Source organism: Canis aureus, chromosome 26 (genome assembly GCF_053574225.1).
Source record: "Canis aureus isolate CA01 chromosome 26, VMU_Caureus_v.1.0, whole genome shotgun sequence".
In the NCBI taxonomy this organism is placed as follows: Eukaryota; Metazoa; Chordata; class Mammalia; order Carnivora; family Canidae; genus Canis; species Canis aureus.
Window position 1 is genome coordinate 48,766,300 of NC_135636.1, and position 18,700 is coordinate 48,784,999.

At 47.5% G+C, this 18,700-nt stretch overlaps 1 protein-coding gene across 1 annotated transcript in view; it reads right to left on the reverse strand.

Annotated features, from left to right (window-relative positions):
• Positions 1-18,700, reverse strand: part of APCDD1L (APC down-regulated 1 like) — a 52,491-nt gene that overhangs the window by 10,867 nt on the left and 22,924 nt on the right. The window lies entirely within an intron of this gene.

Consider the following 18,700-nt stretch of genomic DNA (forward strand, 5'->3'; position numbering starts at 1 on the left):
GGCTGTGCCGTGCCACACTCCCGGGAGGCCAGGCCTTCCCAAGCCCCGGCCGCTGTGGCCAGGCCCCGCTGCGTGGCGCTGAAGGCCTCTGCAGTCCTGGACAAGGGCACTCTAGGCCCAGACCGAGGTGCTGGGCAGCGGGGCGGCACCCCCCATCCACCCAAGAGCCCAGGTTCCCCTTGGCCTCCACCCCACGGAGCAGGCCAGAACTGCCACTGGAGGCCACTCACGTAACGGTCCCTCCTCGGTGCCAGGCCTGTTGTCCGCCTGCCCGTCAGGGGCCCCAGGCCAGCGCCTGGCACACAGCGGGCGCCCAGTACGCGTGTGGCGGGTACCAGGGCTGATGCACCCGCCTGACGGGGACGGCGAGATGGCCGTGAGCAGCAGGGGCCTCAGGCCCTCCTGAGTGACCCCCACATGTACTCATCTCGTGGACACCAGCCAGGCTTGGCCACGGGACTGTTCACAATCTCGTCCACTTGCTGTCCCAAGGCGAGAGCACCAAGGCCTTCAGCTGCTAAAGAGCAGCGATTTCCCCAGAAACCGTCATCTCCACTCAGAGGCTTGGGCTTGACACGACCCAGATGGCGGGATGTGTGGGAAGCTTGGCGGCGAGCGATGTCCAGATATTACAGCAACAGGCCGTGTTCAGGGGTGTCCGGCCTCGACCCCGACCCCGCGGCAGGGCTTTCCAACGGCACTTCCTCCGCCCGAGCCGCCGTCCAAGGGGTCGGGGGCAGCTCAGGGACACGGGCCCTGCGTGGCCGGGGGCCGGGGAGGCCTGTCGGCTGAGCGGAGAAGCAAGTGGCAGGCGCACTGTGCCCCCTCCTCCGCTGCACCCCACACCTTCCTGGCACCGCCGGACACGGCCTCAGGTCCCCGCGCTGTCCTCTGGCAGCTGCCGATGGGGCGTGTGGCCCCCAAACCTCTCTGGGCCCCAGGCGCTTCACAGGAAAACGAGGCAGAGTAGATCCCTCACTTCCTGGAGGCCCCGGGTCTCATTTGGAGACTCTTGGGGTCCCCGGAGCCCAGCGGAGAAGTCACAGCTGATGCCGTGGGGCCCAGCCACGCCGAGTATCGGTTCCTGATCTTCGCTGCCCTCGGAGACGGGCATGAGCGTCAGCTCCTCTCACGGGCGGAGGCACAGGCCGGGTGAGCTGAGCTTAGCTGGCATGGGGCCCGGGCTCCCCGAATGCGGCTGAGCCCAGGTGGTGCCCGACGCAGCCACGGTTGGCCTCGTACATCACAGGCAAGGGGGACGGGGCTGTTTTCAAGACTTGGTGGGATGAATTTGCTGAATGAATGAATGAATGAATGAACGAACGAACGGATGAGCAAATGGGCAAAAGTGCTGGGGCAGCGCCGGGTCCTTCCATATTTCGGGTGTGTCCTACAGCGGATCTGTTGGTTTCAACCAAACAGGAGAAATGAAAACAACCGCCCACCCGGCCCAGTGGGGGCTGACCTGGCCCCACACGGACACGTGGCCACTCGGGCTGCCCGAGGGCTCTGCGGGCCACTCCGCACGCAGGGTGAGTGCACACCAACGGGAGACTTGGAAAAGAAGCTTCGGGTAGTTCTGCACTGACTTGGGCACATCTCAGGTCTCGAGGACCAGACGCAGAACGCTGTGGCGTGCGGGTGGGCCCCGGAACTGGGCCCGACGGCCAGCGTGGCCCCACCAGGGACCCCGAGCCAGGGCTCACATCTGAGTCTGCACCTCAGACCCTCTCGTGCCCCTGCAAGCAGCCTCATCGGGAGACTCTGGGGCCCCCGGACTCAGCCCTGTGGGTTAGTGTGAGCATCGCTGGTGTCAACGAAACCGATCTCCAAGTGGCGGTTTGGAGAATGCATGCAGCAGAGGGAGGAAAAGGACCAAAGGGGTCAGCGTTACTTCCCTGGCAGGAAAATCGAGCTTATGTCTCCGAGCAAAATAGCAAACGGGCCCTGAAAATTATATTGACATTGTTTCCACAAAGCTCTGTTTCTCGAGGAAATGTTTTCTGTTCAAAAGAAAACAAGCCTTTCCCCCCTGTACTCTCTGAAGCTACCGAGAGGAGATGGCTCTAGACGTGAAATTCTGTTGTGAGTCCTCAGACAGGATGTTCCTGCTGGCTGTGTTTTAGTTTGTCTTGTTTCTCCCTGAGAAATTAGGATTTCATGAAGGCGGGAGATGACATGAAATCTCACCGTCTTCAGAACAGACGCACACAAAACCCAAAACCCAACTGGAGGTCTTCTTCGTGAAAATACCAGAGCACAACATCGCCTCTTGGCTGTTTGCAGAGCTTCGATTTAAAGGTTGCAAAAATTAAATTAACCAATTACAAATGAATCTGTGCAAGATTTTTCTATTGCAGCATCTGAGGTAGCTTTTTGATGGTTTCTTTCTCTCCCCCCTTCCGCCCTACCTTCCCCCGCCAAGCCCCCACCGCCCCGAAAAGTCTTAGCTAAAGGAACAGCTGAAAGCAGATGGTGCTGTGAGCCAATTGCACAACTTTTCACAGGGACCTGATAGACTGAGTTCAATGCATGGGCCAAATTGATTTTTATCAACCATGGATTTTTAATTAACAGTGGTGTCCACTTACCGCCATCCATTATTTACTGTTTACCCACTAATTAAAAATTATGCTGCTTTTGCACTCGTAAGAGCAGGGACATTTGAAATTAGATAGCATCGTTCAAATTACCTGCAGAATTACATCCAGAGCGCCCAATTGCTCAGACCAAGCTACTGGGGTTTAAAATATGATCTGCTCCAACCTTTACGTATTATTGTGAGTCAGAATGCCAGAACCAGCCTACACAGGCCAACGCCGGATGGAGCCTGCCTGGCATCTTAAGGGGAAACGATGCTTGCTTTACTCGAGCCCAGGCCCTTGGCTGAGATTGTCTCCAGATCCGCTGCTCTGTCTGCATTACGGCGGTGAGTCCTTCTAGCGGTCCCACGGGGAGCAGCCTGTCAGGGCATTCACAGGCCCGTCATGTCTGTGGCTCAACTGGTATAATCTGCACAACCACCCATAGCACAGGTTCTATTGACGCCCCCCGCCCCGCCCCATTTTGCCGATGAGGAAACAGGTTCAGACAGGTGGAGGGACTTGGCTGGTGTCACTTACCCCAGGCAGATGCGTCTTACCCAATTAAAAAATAAATTTTGGTGGAATACACCTAATATAAAACTCATCATGTTCACTATTGTAAAGCGTATGAGCAAAATTCAGCAGCATTTAGGTCGTTCAGCACACTGTGCAACCACTCCCACTGTCTGGTTCCAGAAGATTCTTATCACCCCGAAAGGAGGCCCCGTACGCATCAGTGGTCACTCTCCACTCTCTCCTCTCAAACCCTGGCAACCGCTAATCTGCTCTCTCTCTCTCCAAGGGTTTGCGTATTCTGGATATTTCATATAAATGGCATTAAAAATATGTGCCTTCCTCTTATCTGGTCTTCAGAGCACTTCTGGCAGGTGGATGTGGTTATCCTCATTTTAGAGATGAAAATGCAGGCTTAGAGGAGGGTCACACCCAGCTCCACCATCCGTGTTTTCTGCAAAGATCACAAGAGTGAGCCTGAATGGAAGGGGGAGGAGGCGGGGAAAAGACACGGGGTTTGTCGCTAGAGAAATATCAGGTCTTCAGAGATCTTTCTTTTGGGGAAAAAAAGAAAAGCAGCAGAAAAGCAGTCATTTTTCTTATCCTAATTGGCCTGTGCTGAGGTTCTGGGAGGTGATTCTGGGCGCGGGGCGAGCGCTTCCTCCAGTGGGTATGTGCTGATTCTAGAGGGTGTTAAAAAGCAGCCACAGTGACTGTAGCACACTTGTGCTGTGCGATCCACGCTTGCCAAGGACAAGACTGGATTTTCAAGGGGGGCTTGGCCTGTGCTGGATTTTAAGATATTAAGTAATGCTCTGAGCAAATAATATTTAATAAGCAAATGCACAAGTGACTCACAGAACACATGAAGGACGGTGGCTGGGTGTCCTAGAGCGGCCCTAACAAAGGACCACACACGGGGTGACCTACACAGCACCCCTCCATTCCGTCAGACCCGGAGTCCGACATCAAGGTGTGCACAGGGCCGCGCGCTCTCCTGAGGCTGTAGGGGAGGATCCTTCGGGCATCTTCTGGCTCCTGGCAGCTCCAGCCATTCCTCGGCTTGTAGAGGCATCGCTCGGGCTTCCGCTTCCATCCACTCGTGGACCTCTTTCCTGTCCTTCCGGCATCGTCCGACAGATGCCACCATGTTTCTCTAGCGGGTGTTCCTAGGGAAGAACAGGGATGAAACTTTTCCTGCCTCGGGGCCTTCGTGCATGCTGTTCCGTAGCCAGAGCACTGTTCCTCCGCGTCGTGCTGGCGTCTCCCTCTGCGCTGAGGTCTGAGCATAGATGGCAGCTCCTGGGGGGTGATGCCGAACATCCCCTTCTGCTGTTTCCTGCCTGCTTCTGCTCGGTGCGGCACTCGTTGCAGCTGGCAATTAGTAACCTGCTTTCTGTCTCTTTTCTCTTTTATTTTTGGACTTTTCCATTTGAAATAATTTCAGACTTACAAAAATGTTGCAAAAGCGCCAGAAAGTTCTAGCATACCCTTCGTCTAGTTCCCCAAAAGTTAATATCCTGCGCAGACACGGTGCTTGATCAAAACCAGGCCTCTGATGTTGATACAATGCTATTAACTCATCTACAAACCCTACGCAGGTTTCACGGGCTGTCCCACCAGGGGAGGATCCGACTCAGGATCACACAGCACGTTTATTTTTCACATCTCTGGTCGCCCCTTTTTTTTTTTTTTTTTTAGATTTTTATTTATTTATTCATGAGAGACACAGAAAGAGAGAGAGGCAGAGACACAGGCAGAGGGAGAAGCAGGCTCCATGCAGGGAGCCTGACATGGGACTCGATCCGGGTCTCCAGGATCAGGCCCTGGACTGAAGGCGGCGCTAAACCGCTGAGCCACCTGGGCTGCCCTCTGGTCTCCTTTAATCAGAGAACTTTGGTCTGTTCACAACCTTGACACCTTCCAAAGAGTATTGGCCGGTATTTTGTAGTGTGTCCCTCAATTGGGATTATCTGATGTTTCTTCATGATTAAACTCAGCTTATGCAGTTTTGGTAAGAACGCCGTCGAGGTGATGTTGCTTGACTGTCGGGACAGCATCTCAGGAGGCACACGGTGTCTGTCCATCCCAACGCTGGTGACGTTCACTTTGATTCCTTGCTCCAGGAGGTGATTGCCAGGTTTCTCCACCATTAAATTACTACTTTTCTCTTTGTAATGAATAATTATCTTATGAGGATATACTTAGGTAATGTAAATGGCTTGTTTTCCATTATTATGCTTCCCCCCAATAATTTTAGCATCTCCTGATGACAACTGACAATTCTTGCCTACAACAATGAGCACTGCAGTGATCACTCTCTACTTGCATCACTCCTTCTGAATTGACTGATTGGGATTGTGCTGTAAGGAAGCACTGTCTCTTCTCCTATTTATCTCTTTATTCAGTTGCTATTTGCATCAGTGTGAACCTAGATATATTTATTTTATAGGTTTACAATCCATTGCTATCATTTATTCATTTTGCAGCTGAATTGTCCCTGATTTGGTCATTAGGAGATCCTTCAACTTAGCTGTTGTGTAACTTCCAATATGCCCTTGTCATTTTGGTGAGCACGTCCTCATTTTCTGACACCAGAAGATCTTCCAGGCTCATTTTGTGCTTTCCTTGCCCTTGCCCTGCAATCAACCATTTCTTCAAGGAGTCCTGGTTCCTTTTTTTTTTTTTTTTTTTTTGAGGATGGTGTTTAGAAACCAATATCTGGGTGCTAGGTGTGCTCACTGCTGCTGGGGTGTCCCTCAAGATTCCTCAGTTTTTCCTTTCTTTCTTTTTCTTCCTTTCTTCCTTCCTTCCACCCTTTCCTTTCCCTTTCTTTTTTCTTTCCTTTCCTTTTCTTTTTTTCCTTCTCTTTCCTTTCTTTTCCTATCCTCCTTCCTTTCTCTCACTGTCTTCCCCGCTAGCCTGTCTGCTCATGAGGACAGGTCTTTCTCTCTCTTGCTTACTGCTGATTCTTCAGCACCTAGCACAAAGCCTGATGGATGCCCAATTCATATTTATTGTCAAGACATGAAAGCACTTAGAACACCTGCACATAGTAAGTGCTCAATAGATGCTAGCTATAATTGCTCCTTTAGTGAAATGAATGAATGAATGAACGAATGAATGGATGAATGACTTGTGCACCGTAATACTGATGCACATGAGCTCTTTTTGTTGACACTTCTCCCACCCTTTGGGTTTCCCTTCCTAAACATCAGCTGATGATTTCCGTAACACGTGTGGCTTTTGGGGTCAGGCTTGAAATGGACACAGAAACAGAGATGGTTTACAGTTGTTGGGATCACTAACAATCTGGCTAAGGGTGAAAGGATGGTAGGTAAGGGAGTTCACAGCAGGCTAGGGATCTTGGATGATCCAAGCAAGAGGGGAGGAAAGAGAAGTAGGTGGAGAGAAATTTAAGTGTGAGCATCAAATGCTGCTGAGAACTTCAAACAGGCTGGATCCAGCATCAGAATCAGATGCTAGGCACTTTGCTTAAAAACTTCTGTTGAGGTTCGGAACCCAACCCAGCCAACCAGGACCCTGATGTGGTTGCTTACCCCCAGGGAAGGCTCCACTTAGCCCCATGGCACGAGTCACAATGGGAGCCATGTGTGTGATTTTTACATTTTCTAGTAGCCACATTTAAAAAGCTAAAAAGTAACAAGTGAAATTAATTTTAATGATTTTATTCGGCCCCAAATATTGTGTTTTAACATGGAATAAGTATGAAAATTATTAATAAGACATATACTTCTTTTCATAAAAGGCTTGGAAATCAGATATGTATTTACAGTAACAACACAACTCACTTTAGACGAGCTGCATTTCAGGGGCTCAGGGGCCACACATGGCTAGTGGCGGCCATTCCAACAGCATAGCTCTAGCTCAAGAATGGAGAGTGTGTGTCACGTTTCGTTTTATTGGAGGTTTTCGAGCTGGTTTCTGAAGGCCACTGGCATTTTGGAGGGGGGAGGAAAGGAGAGACCAGTGAATGGAGCTCTAGCCCCCCACCCCCAGCTTTACCCCAAGTAGCTCCTAGTTTATATAATGGGATGCTGATTAAGATCTCCTTTGAAAAAAGCATTCTCTTGCTTAAAAATAAAACAAAACAAAGCAACAAAACCACTGAAATCCTCTGGTTTATTTCAAAATCCTCAGCTTGAGGTAATTCACCTAGAATGTTTGGACTTGGAAGCTTTTCCCCTTTTTAATAAAAATCTCCACCCAAAAAAATAACCTCTCTTGATTAGAGGTGGCCGCCTTTTGCAAATTGAGATGTGCTGGCGTGCAGTGGTAACGCACGGGCTGCTTGGCCAACAAGCTTCGGAAACCGGCTGTTGAAATGGCAGCCGTCACTGTGTTGCTACAGCAAAAGATGTGCTTTCCGATGAAGTCATTGCACAAAAGGCACGCAGAGTTTCCATTTAAACTCCCCCGAGAAGGTTACAGATTGTCATGCTATGACAGTACCAGCAAATCGCAGAAATATGAAGACAAACTCTGAATTCTAAGAAGTCTGAACTTCCCCTCTGGTGTGGATGGCTGGTCTTCAGATCCCTCATATGTCCCTCATTTGGCCATAATTGAAACTCATCATCCATCTAATCCCAGGCCTTTGTGTTCAAGGCCGAGGGGTGGGGGCGGGGGGAGAGATGAGCTTTGCATTCTTGGGAAACTCAGAAATGGTGTGCCCTAGGAAAAGTACACTCCACGGTCCACTCCCTGCAGCGTCCAGGACTTTGAAGTGTGCCCTCCTTTGCTTGTTGAGCTCAGAGGGTGGAAAGTCGCCCTGGGGAATGCTGGAGTGACTGGGTGCCTGGGGAAGCAGATTGCCTAGCTGGCGGGAAGGAAGAGGGCATCAGAGTCGGATGTCAGCGTGTTGAAAGGCCAGCGAAGGGCATAGCTTGGTTTGTCACCGTTTACCCAGTTCTCCATGAAAAGTCCCGGGTCAGGCCGGACCACAGGGTCGGTGGCAAAGGTGGGCCTCGCTGGGTGCCACCTGGAGGAGGTGATTGCTTTACACGTGCCTTTCCACAATTGAAAACATTTCGTAATGGGGAGCAGCCGCTTGCGCAGATCCCCCTCCCCACGGTCTGTGTTGAGCATTTCCTGCTGAGGGAAAAGGAAACGAACAGCCCCTGGGATGGGAAAGGAACGGGGGTTTGGGAGACAGGTCTGGCCCATCAGGCTTGGCTCATCGGCCAGTGTTTTTTTGTTTGTTTGTTTAGGAATGTTCCAGTATGAAAAAACGGTTCACATCAAAACTCTCCCTCGGCCCCATGATAATGCTAATTATTCCTCGTTCTGGCTGAGGCTTCCACCCAGATGAGAACTGGAAAAGCCCAGCCAAAGCCCAGCTGTTTCCAAATAGCCAAGGCATTAGGGTGATTGATGGAAGTTTTTGCCTTTTCACCCAGATGTTCTGGTGTCTTGGAGACAAGGCCTCATGAGCTCGACTCTCATGCCTGCGCTCTCAGATCTGCATGTCGGGCCTCACGTGTCTATAATTCATAGCGAATCCAGCCAGCGCCGTCCACCGGTACCAGCATTCGGTCCCATGCTTTGAGGAGGGGGTTGCGGGGCACAGGGGAGCTCAGATAGATAGAGCGTGAGCAACTCCAGGGCTTCGGAGTGTGCCCAGGCCGGACATCCTGGTGCCTGCCATAAGGGTGTAGTTACAAGTCAGTATTTGCTCAACAGAATGCTGTCTAGACGTCTCCCATTGGACTGAATCCTTGTTCGCCCTCTTGGTAGAAGACTGAAGCTTTCATTGTTCTACAGAACAGGAATTTGGTAAGATAATCACAAGGTTTTGACACATTCAATAAGAAAGAAGACGTGTGTGTAATCGCCGTGAAGACTCTAGAAAAAAGCAAAAGGAAAGGGATCTTCGGGCGGCTCCCTGAGGAGCTTAACTCTTCACGGGGCCTTGGGAACTGGTTCTCCACCAGCTCTTCCCTGGAGGGACCAAGAACCTTCTTGGCCCATGGAAGTGTTAGGTCTTGAAGAGAGAAGGATGAGGTTGGTGGTTTCTGTTGAGTGTCTTTGGGCCTGAGAAGTGCCCGGTGATGCAGGGGGTCACGGGGAGCAACCCAGCGTTGGGGGAAGCACACCACTTACCGGGCTGTTCACGGGAGTCTCCACAAGGGGGCCCTCTTGAGCTTTGGTTGGGGTGGTTGGGCGCCCAGGGTGTAACCCGGCACCAGGGCCTCCAGCCTCGGCCTCCAGTCCGGGGCCACCAAGGCCTCCTCGGCCACCCTGACTTCGGGGAAGAGGGAGCCCATGGAAGGCCAGCTCTGGGCTCCATGCTTTCTCCCACGGGGCATCGCTTCTACTCCCACAGAGGACGCGTCTGGAGATTGAAGGGCGCGGGTCATGGGGTCACCTAGCCTTGCCTCCTTTCAAACAAGTTTCCAGCACGAAACAAAAAGTCCAATTGGAGCCACAAGAAAGAGCATCTAGGAAGCTTCATAAACAATGAAACACAACATCCTGGCTCCCTGGGCCTTTCCCTAAAGACACATATGGGGGAGGGGGTCCCTTTGGGTCAGCTGCGACAGGAAGCATGGAGATTTTAAATGCAGGAAAATTATTGTAATTTCACAAATCAATTTTTCTTACATTGCATTGAGATTAAGTTCGTGGTCTCTTCCATACATTGAAAATAACGAATTTCCCTAGAGAGCAATTTTGTGGGAAAACCTACATCATGTTTCGAAAAAACCCATTTTGTTAGGAGTTACCAGATTTTATTTTAAGAGAAATGGTAATATTTAATTATGGCATTATTTTACCGTCTAGAAAATTAATGTGCTTTCAGAGTTTCAGGAGAAAGCCCTGCTGTAAGTCCGAACCCTATTTTTAAATTACCATACAAATAGAATCCCAAAGACGCAAATATTGGCTTAAGTGTTACAGACAAGGTCCAGGAAAATGCGTTGGTTCCTAAATGTTAAATAAACAGGCTTGTAATTCTTGCCTTCCCCTGCGACCCCGGGCCACGGCAGTCTCAGGCCGGGGAGGCGCACACGGCTCGCGGAGGGGACCCAGTGGCGCACGGTGGGCGGCCACCGCCGGCTCGTCATCCGTGTCCTATGACCGTCCCAGGAATCAGCCCACGTTCCTGTAAAGCTCCAGAGTCTGCAAAGCCTGCCTTCGCGTCTCCGCCCGGTGGTGCCCACGGGCCTTTGGGGTGGGAAGTGGGGCCGCCCCATCTTACAGACGGGGACACTGAGGCCCAGGGAAGGAGAGCCGGGGGGTCGCACCAGTCGGTGTGGGGCCGGGGGTGGGAGGCCCGAGGCCCTGGTCTCCGTCCACGTCCACACAGGCCCTGGGCCCCGCTCGGCCTCCGCGACCCCGGGCCTGGCCCAACGTGGCTCCGACCCCATGTTCCGGGCCAGGGCACTGGAGCCGCGGCGAGGTTCTGTCCCCACGCTGACACCCAAGGAGGGGCCGCCAGGAGGGGCCTCGCCGCCTCCGTGCTCCCCGAGAGCCTGGCGGCCCAGGGTGCTGGACAGGCGGCCGGGCCGGGTGGGCGCTCCGGGGGCCGAGGAGGTGGCAGGCAGGTGTGAAGAGCGGCCCACTGAGGGACACGTAATTAGAGGCTGTGACGGGCACAGGGCGGGGGTTTCATGGGGGGCAGGAGGCCCCGCGCCACTTCGGGGGTCCGGAGTGTTCTTCCAAGGAGGGGGGCTGTGCGGGGGGCGGACCGCAGCTTACATCTGATTAGTTACGTTTTGCTTTGGTTCCATAACTGACACATCGGGCCTGGGATTTTGTTAGCACGAGGCGAACGCATACAGGGTTAGGCTGTTTTTTTTTAAAATAAGCGAGAACGAGTTACTTCCTTTAGAGAGAAATGGTGACCCAATTATAGGACAGGAGCAATCAGACGTGGCCAAGTTGCCGTGGTGGCACTCGGTGGCAGGCTGCCGGGGACCAAGGCTCCAAGGCCTCCCGGCTCACCTTAAGGATGATCCCGTGGGTGGGGCAGCCCGGGTGGCTCAGGGGTTTGGCACCGCCTTCGGCCCAGGGCCTGATCCTGGAGGCCCGGGGTCGAGTCCCACGTCGGGCTCCCTGCATGGAGCCTGCTTCTCCCCCTGCCTGGGTCTCTGCCTCTCTCTCTCTCTCTCTCTCTCTCTGTGTGTGTCTCTCATGAATAAATAAATAAAATCTTAAAAAAAAGTACTTTAAAAGGATGATCTAGTGGGTGGGTGGAGGAGGGAGGTGGGGAAGGAAGGGCTCGAACCCGAGAGAGGCCACCTGAGACCCGGGGCGCAGAGGCGGGGCTGGGGCAGGCGGCGACGAGGGTCCAGGCCAGCCTGGCACCGTGGGGACGTGGGGGAGGGCAGGGAGGAGAGGCGGCGGGGGTGTGTGGGTTCTCGGCCCCGAGGCTGCAGGGGATGCCGGTGCCACTCCGGAGCTGGCGGATGGGGGTGCTGTGTCTGGGGTGTGCCTGCAGTCGGATGAGCTGCTGGGCACCTGGGAGGAGGCGGCCACGAGGGGCTCCCCGGGGCCACCCATCAGTCCACGGAGGCCACCCGGCGTGCGAGGGCGGAGGGCGGAAGGCGGCCAGAGGCAGGAGCCCAAGGAAAGCGGCCCCCAGGGAAGGGCCCCCTCGGAGAGGGCCGGCAGGGCTGGGAGCAGGTTGTTTCAAAGTAGGGTTGCAGATAAAACACAAGATGCACACTTAAATTTGATTTCCAGATACATAACGCAAAATTTTTTAGTATCAGTGTATCTCAAATATCGCTCGGATGAGCGTAGGCGTTCGGAGAAGAGAGACAAAACCAGAGGGATAGAGAGATTGTGTTTTATGACTTAATTATTATTTTTATATAAGATCTTTTATGCCAGACACAGGGCAGGAAAAAAATGAATCAGAAGATACAGAAAAGCATGAAGGTGATATAAAAGCTCACCCACAATCGCCTCACCCACAGTGAATTGCCATTAACCTGCTGGTACACATTACCCTTTAGAGTCTAGAGTCTGGGATGCAGGGAGAGGCAGAGCGCAGGGACTCTGGTGCGGCTGAACTTCCGTCTCAATAACAATGCCTGGCCCGTGGCAGGCACACAATACATTTCTGCTGAATGAATGGATAAATCTTTCTAGACTTTTTTTCTTTCATACACAGATACATGCATTTATTCCATTATTGTTTACAAAAATGGGATCATTTTATGCATATTATTTGAAATCTATGTTTTTGACTTAATAATAGATTTTAGAAATCTTTGAGGGAGGTTGGCTTTTCAGGACCGGAGGGACTGAGGCGTATTCACAGTTTTCAAGGGAGGAACCAGAGGAAATAATGAAGTGCCACAAGCGGGAGATGTAATAACCAGGGGAAGCAGGTTCCCTAATCAAGAAGAGTCCAATAAAAACAGGCTAAACTCCTCAAACAAAAGCAATACGTGGCTTGCAGTGGAATTTTCAAAATGTATAAAAAGGTATAAAATGAAAAGCGAAAGTTGCTTTCTACCCTGAAGCCCTGGTTGCTTTTCCCAACATGAATCATTTTAAGTTTCCTGTGCATTCTCCCAGAAAATGGTTTCATGCCGATCTCTGCATATAAATGTATATGTTTTTTATTTGGCTATTAAAATTTTTTTATGAATGCAATCTTTCTATACACATCGTTCTGCATTTTGCTTTTTACACTTAAATTATCAGGGATATCTTTCCATCGTAGACGTATCCCTTTGTGGACGAGGTAAAAGAGTATTCCATTATGTAGATGACTCTTGATTTAGCTAGCCAGTCCTCTGCAGGTAGTTATTTAGATTGTGGTTGGGGTTTTGTTTTTGTTTTTGTTTCATTTTGTTTTTTTGTTTTTTGTTTGGTTTGTTTGTTTCTCTGTTGCTCTTACCACATAGGACACTATGTTGGACATCCTTTAATGTTTTAACATATTTTGACGCACGTTTTGTATGTGTCCTTTGGAGAAATTCCTAAAAAAGGAATTGTACATTTCATATTTTGCAAGATTGGACCAAACTGTCCTCCCAAAATGCTATGTCAATTTAGCCTCCACCAATGGTAGAAGGAGTATTTGTGTCCTTTTACCTTTTGACCGCACTGGATATTATCAAAAGTCTCACTTTCTGCTCTCTAACATATGAACAGTGGAAGAGAAGTTACAAGTTAATGAACATTTGTGGCTAATGGCACATTTTTGTGCCTATAAATAAACAAGGTACACAAGTTAATAAGCAGATAGCCCAGTAACTTGGATTCACTTCCTTCTGTTTATTCTCACTGCCACCACTCTGGGTTCAGTCACCATCATGGCTCACCTGAAAGCCTCACAGTTGCCCCTCAGTGTTTTCCCCACACACGTTCTGCCCCCCATAATCCATTCTCCATGGGGCAGCAAGTGTGATCTTTTAAAAAATGTAAATTGGCATCCTGTTTCTGGAGTGTAGCTCTCTGAATATTCTCAAGACACCCTCACTGTGCACAACTAGATTTGAGGTAAAGTATAATTTTTCAGATAGTAGGGAAGCCCCTGAGTTCCCTGGCCCCCAAGCTGAGCTGAAGTGGGACCAGTGGAGACTGTCCTGGGGGCAAATGTCAAAGTCAGCACTGCTTGTGATAAAAACCAGGGGGTGAACCACAGGCTAGGGTGGTCCCAGGCTGCTGCTGCCCCTTGGCTCCTGGGAGAAATAGATACGAATGTTCTCTTGAGAAAAGCATGATCATTTTTTCCAAGATCTTCCATGGATTAAGAGCAAACAAATGTGAGTTCCCAATTGACGATCACCAAATACACAAGTAAGTAACTCACTAGGGATGAAGAGTTAGCGGAAAGAAAAAACTTACATCCCAAGAGCATCAGATATTGGAACTACTATCACAGAAAAAAAAAAAAGAAAAGTGTGTATGAAATATCTAATAAACTAAAATTGGGAATTAAAACAATGAGCAGCAAACATGGACTCCTAAGAAAACAACCATGCAGATTTGGGAAAAGAATCAATTAGAACCTTAAGAAATAAAAAATATAATTGTTGACACAAAAATTTAGTGGCTGGATCACAGAGCAGGTTAGACATAGTTGAAAAGGGAATTAGTGAACTGGAAAATAGATGTAAAGAAATTACCCAAAATTCAGAAAAGAAAGAGAGGGGGCTGAAACCTTAGGAAAGGGGGTTGAGCGGCACAGCAGCTGCATGAAGAAAATCTAGTGACTCCCAGAAAGGGAGAAAAGGCAGGGTAGCAGAGAAGCAGCAAGAGGAGAAACAATGTCTGAAAATTTCCAGAAGTGACAAAAGATGCCAAAGCACGGGTACCAGGAAGAACAGTGAGCACCAAGTGAGATTGATAAAAATAAATCAACCCTTGAACCTGCAGAACTCTAACAGAAGAAGAGAAAAGAACCATCAGCCTAGACTTGTGCGCCTGGTCAAATACCTTTCAAGAACAAGGATAAAACTAAGGCATTTTTAGATAAACAATACTGAGTATGTTACCAAGGGGACCAGTATATACTAGTGCCCTTTTATACAAGGGAGCTGAAGAAGGAAGGTCTGAATTTTAAAAAGATTTAATGAGCAAAAATTTGAAAATATTGTAAAGACACACACTCAAACTAATCTATAATTTTGTGCGGTCAAAAACAAACAAGCATGACTAAAATAGTGGAAAACAGCAGTATGTGATTTTGGAGAGGAGTATTTAGGTTAGTGTTTGACATTCTTTGCATTATCAGAAAAGTGGTGAAGATATTAAGTGTTAAGGTGTTATAATTTCAGGGGTAGTCACTGAAGTAATAGAAATACTGAATAACTTCTAAACCAGAAGAAAGAAAAAAAAGTAATAGGAACAAACACAACCCAACTCTTTTAAATACATATGTCATTTATATATAACATATATATAATATATATGTCATATCTATATTTATGACAAGAAAGGAGAAAAAAAGCATAAAAGCACAATTTGTAGAAAATAAGAAGACAATAGAAATAAATCTAATTTACTTGCCAGTTAGCAGACATTATCAAATTGGATTTTTAGAACTCCTGGCTATATGTTTTTTACATGAAGCATAAGGACACAAAAAGTTTGAAAGTAAAGTGATTGAAAGCCACTTACTTACTAATACTAATACTAACAGAAGGAAACTGGTGGCAGATAAAACTAGATATATTATTAAAAGCATTATTAAGGATAGAGTTTCCTCCATAAATGGTCCAATTTTCTAGGAAATTATGATCATAAAGTAGCATCAAAATATACAAAGCAAAAATTGCTATAGACATAGGGAGCTATTGACAAATCCATAATCCTGGTGAAAGATTACATAGCACAATGTTGTCAATTATTTATGGGTCAAGCAGACAAAAGTCATGCAGAAGATTTGAAAACACAGTGAACAAATCTAATTCATTTGATATATGAATGCACAGGCATGTGTGCATATATATGCATATTATCTAAATGTGTGTATAGAACTGTGCCCAATGATTAAAGGGTGCATGTTCTTTCCAGGCACGGGTACAACACATAAAAACTGACCCTGTACTCTGTCATAGACTAAATAAACAAATTCAAACAAATAGTATCATACCGGCCACATTACTGATCACAATGTAACTAAATTGAAAATCAGAAATAAAAACTTTTTAAAAATTCTGTGTCTGGAAGTTAAAAACACTTCTTTACAAAAAAAAAAAAAAGATTTATTTATTTATTTTAGAGAGAGAAAGAGAGCACAGTGGGAAAGGGCAGAGAGAGTCTTAAGTAGACTCCATGCCGAGTGCAGAGCCCAACCTGGGGCTGGATCTCTGAGATCATGATCTGAACCCAAACCAAGAGTCAGATGCCAGCCAGGCACCCCTAAAAACACTTAAAAAAAAAGATTTCCTTATCTCATAAAAAAACCCCAAGATAGATGTATGTATGTATATATGTATGTATTTGAGAGAGCAAGAGAGAGAGCAGGGTAGAGGGGCAGAGGGAAAAGCAGACTCCCTGCTGAGCAGGGAGCCTGACATGGATTCAATCCCAGGACCCTGGGATCATGACCTGAGCTGAAGGCAGACACTTAGCTGACTGAGCAACCCGGATGCCCCCCTAAAAATACCTCTAAAATACCCAATTATCAATGAATAAATAAAAACAAAAGTTAAGAAATACAAAACTTACAGCTAAGCTAAATTTGAAAATAGTACATATCAAAACTTGTGGAATGAAAGCAAGACTTTGAGGTGAGCTTAAAGGCTTATACACTTATATTTAAAAGAGGAAGGCCTGAAAATTAAAGCTGATTATTCAACTTAAAAAGTTAGAACAAGAAAAATAGAGCAAGCCCAAATAAGGTAAAAGGAAAGAGATAATAAGTAAAAACAAAGCAAAACAAAAAGAAGACCTTAATAAAAAACAGAATAAACAAGGCCCAAGTTAGTTCTCTGAAATCCTTAATAAATGAGATAAATCTCTGGTAAGACTCACCAAAAAAAGAAAGAAGGAAAAGAAAAGAACAGTGGGTGGGAGAGGGGAGAAGAGAAATAAAATCGGGAATGAAAGGGGGCAGACCTACAGATCCAGCCGAGATAGTTTTTTGAAAAGAGGCGTGTGATCCAATGTATGTAGCTGCTGTGTGAATAGCTCCATAACAGAAACTGAGCTGTGATTTGAAATCTTCCCTTCCCCGAAGTAAACAGAAAACAAAACAGAACACTAAACAAAAAAAGAAACAAACAAATGATCGAAAAAGCCAGCGTGGTGTTTTTACAGGAGACCTACTAAACTTTATAGAAAGAGTTCCTTCCAATTTTCCATAAGCTCTTGCAATAAGTAGAAAAAGAGAGAGCACGCCCCACCTCCTACGTGAGTCCCTTTTGCCAAGGAAGAGCCCGAAGTTATTCAATTTGAGAAACTCTCTTCAGAAAAAAAAAGTGCAAATGTATACAAATACATTTGTATTTGTAAAATAAAAAGAGATACTGATGTAGAATGAGAAAAACGTGACAAGAAATCACAAGTTTTATAAAGCTGAAAGATGCCACAAACATCACAGCCCCCAGGAAAACAGTATCCGATCTTTATCAATCAACTGCTCTACTTTCCTACCGCAGCTGCTTCCAGCATTTTGGGGGGTCATATAGTCTTCGATCACGTCTTTACAGGATAAAGATTTTGTACGTTTCACTTTCTATGGCAAGAGTAGCAAGGCTGTTCAGACTTTCTTCTGCCTTTGTTGACTAGAAATGTTTTTGGCTATTGATAGTTTAGAAACTTTTTTTAAGCCTCATGAACTCACTGTTATATGTCATTCATTTGGTGGGGTGTAATCCAAGTTTGGGGAATCTCTAGCAAGTTTCTTTCATGTATGAGCTATGGGATGTGAAGTAACTTTCCATATGCTAGCTCTGGTTCTCTCTCCATTTCATGCCATGTCTCCCCTCCACCTGCATGGTTTTGGTGACTGGTGTCTGAGGACAAATCCAAATGCACCTTCCTTCATAATAGGAGCTCCCACCACCTCCCCGGAGGCAAGAGTATTCCCGAACTCAGTCCCACACTGGCTTGGACAGCAATAATTAACTACACAGGGAGGTGGCTGCATAGTCCGTGAACATATCCCACTAAGTAAAAGGATTCCCATCTCAGGATTTCCTATCCTTAAGCTGGATCTCCAAAATGTCTGTGGTCACTCCAACACTTGACAGCAAGAGGCAGGGGTGGAAGGAAGTCAGGGTGGACAGAGGCAGCAAGGAGGGGGAAGAGACTGTCTTCTAATTGCCCAATGTTAAAATAGTTTCTGTTTTCAATGTCCATCAATGACACTGATGTCCTTGGGTACACGTTCCTAGAGTTCCTGCTCCCCTCCGGGTTTTGGAAAGGACTCTCACAAGAGAGAGACTCTGAAGCCTTTTGAAGACAGCCTGAGGTAGGAAAATTAAGGATGGGATGAGAAAGGAAGGTTATGGGACAGTCTCATTTATGGACATGGTCACAAAAGTTCCAAATAAAATATTAGCAAATGGAATGCAAGAGAATATAAAAAGATCATGCATCATGTCCATGTGAGGGTCTATTCCTATAACATAAACACATTTAATGTTAGAAAAATCTGTTAGTGTCATTCACTATATTCACAGATTAAAAGATGAAAACCATATAATCTACTATTCATAGATGCAAAAAGCATTTGATAAAATTCCACACCCACTCACAGTTTTAGAAACTCTTATCAAAAGAGAAATAGTTTTGAAATACCCTTATGCTGATTAAGGGCATTTCTAAAATTCATACATTAAGTGTTCTTTCTTTCTTTTTTTTTTTTAAGATGTTATTTATTCATTTGATAGAGAGAGAGAGAGAGAGAGAGAGAGCAAGAGCAAGGAGGAGAGGCAGAGGGAGAAGCAGACTCCCCGTTGAGCTGGGAGCCTGATGCTGATGCGGGGCTTGATCCTAGGACCCAGAGATCATGACCTGAGCCAAAAGCAGACACTTAACCATCTGAGACACTCACGTGCCCCTAAGTGATATTTCTTAATGGTGAAATACTGAACTTTTGAGATCAGGAATACAAAAAGATGCTACTGCCACAGTGGATGCCAGTTAGTTTCAACATTTACTGAAGA